Below are 6,212 nucleotides of genomic sequence, written 5' to 3'. Positions count from 1 at the left end.
TCTTAACTGTCCTGAAATCCTGGGAACATGCTCTAGGGGGATTGGAAGAAGAAATGAACACAAATAATCTGGAGCTGGACAGTAAGAGAGCTTTAAATTCTTAGGTGGACCAATGTTATGTAGTCTTGTGGCTGACTGTGGAAACCCCTGAGGCTCAATCCTGAGGAACTGATGGTACGGAGCTGCACAGCACCCTGCCCTGCATTGCTCCCTGTGCAAGCCTGGATCTGGTTCAGCAGCAGCTTGTCTGCAGGACTGTGACTCATCTGTGCTCCTCTGGAATGGGTTAATGCTCAAACTGTCAGATTTCTGCAGCCTGGGCTGCTACCCTGGGTTACCAGAGCCCATAATCTAATATGATACCCCAAGCTATTAGGCTGTCGGAACAAACCTGGAAATTGTATGTCAATACTGTTCATGGAAGTGGAAAGGAAAAAAGTTTCTGTTCATTAATTGTGGGTCATGGGAAGCTCAGACTAGTGAAGGCCTGGCTGTGCCGGTGGTTTCCCAGCTTCTGGAAAGAGCTGAGTGGCTTGAAGTGCTATAAACATTGCCTAATATGAAAAACAGACAACAAGGTGGCAGGTGTCCTGACTTCTATCAGCATACAGGATGAATAAATAGGAAATAAATACTTGTTAGGAAGAAGCATTTATGTAGGAAGAAAAATGCCTATTGTATAGCTTGTTCTGTACAGCTGGTCAAAAGGTATTGTGAAGAGACATTTCTTCTCTGAGTGCTTGTGTGGGCACTTCTTCAAAGCTTCCCGTATTTGCTATGGAAATGTTGCATGGCATGAACAGAAAGAGGTGGAGAGTAAGTGGGAGAAGCATTCTTTGAAATGAAATAAGTAATTCTAAAACTTATCTCAAAATGAGAATTTCCATAAATAATCAATTTAGGGGAAGAAGGACTTTCTGAATACCTATGCGTAGGGGTAGACATTGCAATTAATTCTAATTTAAAGGTAGTTTGCCCTATCCTGGTATGATCAGACTTCATTGAAGAAGGGTAGTTGTGCACTGACTTGGCAGCAGCAGAGCTGCTCAGGCCTATGAACAACCTTGTGCTTTGGGATTACTTGTGGTTTTTAACATTTGGCATGTATTTAACAGCTGAATTGTACATGCTCTGACACGCTCCCCAAGACTGGGAATTGAACTCCCACAAACCCTGGAAATACTGCTGGGAGGATCTTGAGGCTGAAGGCTCCAGTTTTGTTCAGTAAACTCCTTAAGGCTGTGATTAAGCCTCCCTGACCCTGTTCCATGTGCAGTTTTCATTCGAATGTTTCACGTGGATAACTCTGCCTGTGTGGGGAGAGCTTACGAGAGACACTTTGCAAGAGCAGTTCCTAGCACCTTTGCCAGCACAAGTAGCTTGTACAGGCTCCTGCTGGGGTTTGGATTTTGGCACGCGTGGCAACGCGCTGATCTCCCCTGCATCAGGAGCAGGTTGGATGCCTTTGTCGGCCACTCTCAGGATGAGATTGCTCCACTAAGCCTTGCCTGCTTGTGTTGCTCTGGTGCTCATAGCTTCTGGCCTGAACTGGTTCACAGCCAGCTTTGTACCTGTTTTGGTCTCACACCAATGTTGTTCTTCAGCATAATGCTGTTCTGCATTCTCGGTGCTTACTGCCTCTGTACCGCCGAATAGCGGTCCAGTGCTCTTTGGGTGGTGAGGCTCTTCCAGAATTGTGAAACTTTGTCCTCCCTGGGTGCTGGCAGTGACTCAATTTCATCTCCTCATCTTTTTGAGCATGCTTTCAACAACCTCCTTTCTGTTAACTCCTGTTGATCCCCACACTGATCTGTGAAGGACTCCAGTGTGTGCCAGGAGCAATCTGATAAAGCCATCTTAATGTGTGCTGCCTGCTCTCTTCTCTTTTACAGGTTCTTTATGGTACCTTTTCCGTCAAAGGTAGGTAGTTCCCTGGAGTATGCCATCAGGTGCTTCTGGAAGTACAGCTGAGGCTCACTGCTGTCCTTTTGGAGGGTCAGCTCCTGGGGCAGCTGTGCACAACCTGCTGGGGGATGCTTTCTGTGTGGTTCTACTCTACCTTCCTATTTAATTCTATTGCATCAACTGTTCTTTGAAACTTGCTCTGAAGTGTCACATGGGGCCTGACCTCAATACTTCTTCTCATGCTCTTACTTGTGGGTATTGCTGTATAGGCTGGGCAACAGAAATAAAAGTGTTTCTTTTAAATATTTTTTTAAATAATCAAAACACCCAGATTCTATAATCTGCTTTGGAATCTGATGAGCAGCAGATGGCTCTGCGCTCTTTGCAAGCACCCATCCTTTCCATACCAAGGAATAACTATGTCATGTTGTTCAACAAGCCACAGAAAATAATATTTTAATCCAACCTTGCTTCCCCTTTCTTCCTCCCACCCGCCCAGCCCCCGTGGTTTGTTGTTTCACTCAGTAGCTTGCCATAATGCATTTAGTCCTGCCTGCCTCTGATTGGAAACACAAGACATGGCTTCATTACAAGCTCTATGGCTTCCCCCTACACTTAACATACCGTACAAATTGTTTGCTCAACTTTGGCATCCTGCCTCAGAGGAATTTTTGTCATTTGAAGGTTTTAAATCAGCTATTTGAGCCACTCACAATTGTAAATAATAGGCTATTAGTTTATAAGAGACATGCTTTCTGGCATTTCAAACCTCTCAGAAGGGATCACACTGTCTTGGAAACCCTGTAATGCCTATGGAACTGAATGCTGTTAAAAAGAAACCCCAAAACACTGCCCTGGGAAAATTCATTTATAGAAAATAAGTGAAACGAATAGACGTTTTTAGCCACATGTTACTCATTTTCTTTTTATTGCTTTAACATGTCTTCACTGGAACATGTTACCATCGGAGGCTGCTGGTGCCAGCTGTACACCTGGCTCAAGCTGGAAAGAAACAAAGTTTGGCCTTTCATCTTTTCTGTTTTCTGTTATGATTGGAACCAAGGATTGGCCCCAGATCAGACAAAGGGTGAGCTGAAAACCATCCTCAGAGCTGGTTTCTAGAGGAAGCCTTATAGGGTTGTGTGTGGGGGGTTTGGTGTTTTTTTTTTCTTTCTTTTTGGAGCAGTTGTATCAAGTTTATATACTGGCAGAGGCAGGAAACCATTGTGTACAATATGGCAAACAGAGCTAGCAGGCAGCCAGGCCAAAGGCTATAAATTATTATTTTAATTTCTTGGTTTATGGTTTTGTGTTGACTCCAGATCAATATGAAAAAGGTGCATTGAGCCACCTCTTTTAATAAAAATGCTGCTGTGATTATGCTTCAGTGAGGGATGGAGAGAAGTGTGAAAAGGATGTGCCTGGAAGCAGATCCTGATTTCCAGTGTGGGGTGTGTTGTTTTCCTCTTCGCTGTATTAGTTGCTTGTGTTTTCTAGAGGCCAAGTTCCTTGGGTAGAAACCTAACTGCCATGCAGCATGCTTTACAAAGTTTCCTTCTAGCCTGTTTTGTGTTTGTGTTCTCACATCTGAAGCCAGTGGACCTTGTTTCCCATAGAATAAAAAAGCAGTGTATTTAAGTGGAATCTTCTGCTTGCTTCAAAATAATTCCAATCTCATTTCACCCGAAACTCAGGACACTTTCCTTGTAGTGCTGAGAAATCATTAGCATTTTGCATCTAACAGGTGCAGCAATATTTTTCTTTCCAAAGAATTTCCAGAGTGAATTGCACATCTGTAACAAAGCTTGTATTTTTCTGCTCATCGCCTTCAGACATGAATATAATTAAATGCAGATATTAAAGCCAAAGCCTAGTTTATGTTCCATAATTCTTAGGAGAATGACCCATCGTATGATACTTGTTTGAAGTCTTAGTTAACCTTTAATCATTTGATGCAGAGTCTGGCTTTGATTTCACTGCAGAAAAAACCCCAGTATATTTTGCAAAATCTTCAGGAAGGAAAGATGCCAATCCTGCGGCATTTCTCATTGTGCTGGGAATGTTACGTATGAAATCTCTTAGGTGATAAACTCTGTGGAATGAAGGCTTTTTCCATTTCCATGCTTGGGCTCTGTGTGTTCTAAGGCTGGTATCCAGCATCAGAATAATAATTTAAATGCTGCTAAAGCTAAGACGTGTGGTGGAGACCCAGGGTAGCTGAGCAGGATGGCTTGGTGCAGGTCTCAGATGTGGAATTTCCTCAATACTCAGGTATGCTGAGTAGGTACCTGAGGAAACACTTACAGGTGTTCAGAAAAGCAGAACTAGAAATGTTAAATCTTCAGCACATTCCACGATGAAGTCAGAGCCAAAAGCTCTTCAGAAGCATGTCTGCTTGTTTGTTTTTGCTTTATGGGAGGTGCTGGTTAACTGACATCAAGCTGTTAGATAAGCCAGCCTCCGCCGTGCCAAAGAGCAAGGTGAAGAATTCCCCTTGCCCTCTCCCACCCAAGTGTGTGGTATGGGAGCTTGAACTGATGCCTGTTCAAGTTGCTGTGAAAAATCTGCCTTCCACAATGGGTTTGGCTCAGCGCCTGGGGAGCTGGGCTTGCCGTCGGAGGTGGAAATCCTTAGACTGTTTCACTGCTTGTGCAAGGTGGGCAAGGAGCCAGGTGCCCCGGATCAGACCAGCCTCGCTACACCCATCTCCTGAGCAAACCAGGGCTTCTAGCATTTCCGACCTGAATTCTTCATCCCTATGCCAGTGGTTGCTTTTCACCACAGTTCCTTCCCCATAACTATCCCAGCTGTTTCCTTCTCTCATTCTTTAGAAATAAACTCCCCTAGCTCCAGCCAAAACCTGATAACTGCTGGTAAGTGGCTTGTCAGCAGGGACTACGACAGGCGATGGTGCGAGTGACATGGCCGCTCGTGGAGGGAGGGACATGTGCTCTAGCCAGTGTTGGAAATCTCATCCCTTCTTCAGGGAAGAAGTTGAACCCTGCATCTGCCGTGGAGCAGGAAATCTGTCAGGCCAAGGGGAGCATGAAGCACCCTGGGCTGCAGTGATGTGCTCGGGTCCAGGTGTTGCCCAGGGGCTTGGCTGTGGGGTGTGCAGCTGGTGGGCACATCAAAGGGAGGGTTACAGTGGGCATGCGCTCCCCAAAATGTTTTCTTCCTGCCATGTGTAAATACGTGGCCTGTTCACTTGCAGTTTAGAGAGTGGTATTGGGAGGCAGGAGGCACACTGGGCTTGATTTGGGGACTTCAGGCTTTATAAGCCGGTATATTCTTTCCTTTTGGTGCTGGTTGAACCTCATGGGGCCTCTTTCACCCCTGGCTTAAAAATGCTGTTGTGGGCTTGCTTTGGCCTGCGAGCACTTCTCATGAACCCTAGTGAGCACTGGGCACGCGCCCAAGAGCATGTGGGATCAGATCTAGTCCTGTAAGGCTCCTAGAAGTCATCTTAAGCTCACAAGCTTTGACAATGTTTACTTACCCTGTGCTGAAAGATCTGCATGGGCAGTTGTTTCTCCTATCACAAAGGACCTCTGCATGGTAAGCTGGAAGACACTTTGATTTTTGGACTCGCTGCAGGCAGGTTTTGGTTTGGTCCCCAAATCTCTCTTGGCTTCAGCTTTCTGTCTGTGTGCTGATGATAAAAGCACTGCTGTGTCTCTCCAGGGGCTTGGGAGGATAAACACACTAGAGATTTATGAAACACTGAATGAAATAGAAATTGGGACTGGCTAATGCTGAGAGAGAGCTCGCTGCTGACATCTCTTAAGCACCACACTGCCCTTTTCATATATACTCTTATTAGTTTTCTTTTGCTTCCCTGAATGAACTCAATGGAGTGATTCTCATGTTAATAGGAGAGACGATTACATTGCATATTGCAGCACTGCTGTGCTGGCTGGGCTTTGACTTATCAGACGTGCTATTCTTCCGTGGTTAAACACACAATTCTGAAGGATCCTTCTGCTTCCCAGGCACCCTTTGCTGGTCCCTTTTGGGGAGGGGGAAGTGTGGCAGCCCGGGCTGCGCCTGGCACTGCTACCTGCAGATGGTGCCAGAGACGTGGACAAGAGCAAGCTGGCTGCGACTGCAGAGCTTTCTGCCCGAATGCTGCTTTTGGGGGAATACTGTGCTCAGTGGTAATACTGGGAAGTAAGTGGAAATTGAGAAGAAATCTGTACCAGGAGTGTTCCACGGTTCAGGGGAAGCTGTTTCAAAACTTACTGCTTTAGGTGGTTGAGACTACTACCTTGAAGCAGGAGAAGCAATGAAAACAACACTAAGATGTG

This window comes from Falco punctatus (genome assembly GCF_963210335.1).
Source record: "Falco punctatus genome assembly, chromosome: 7".
Lineage (NCBI taxonomy): Eukaryota > Metazoa > Chordata > Aves > Falconiformes > Falconidae > Falco > Falco punctatus.
The sequence above is the reverse complement of the archived record's forward strand: the minus strand, read 5'-3'. Positions refer to the sequence as shown.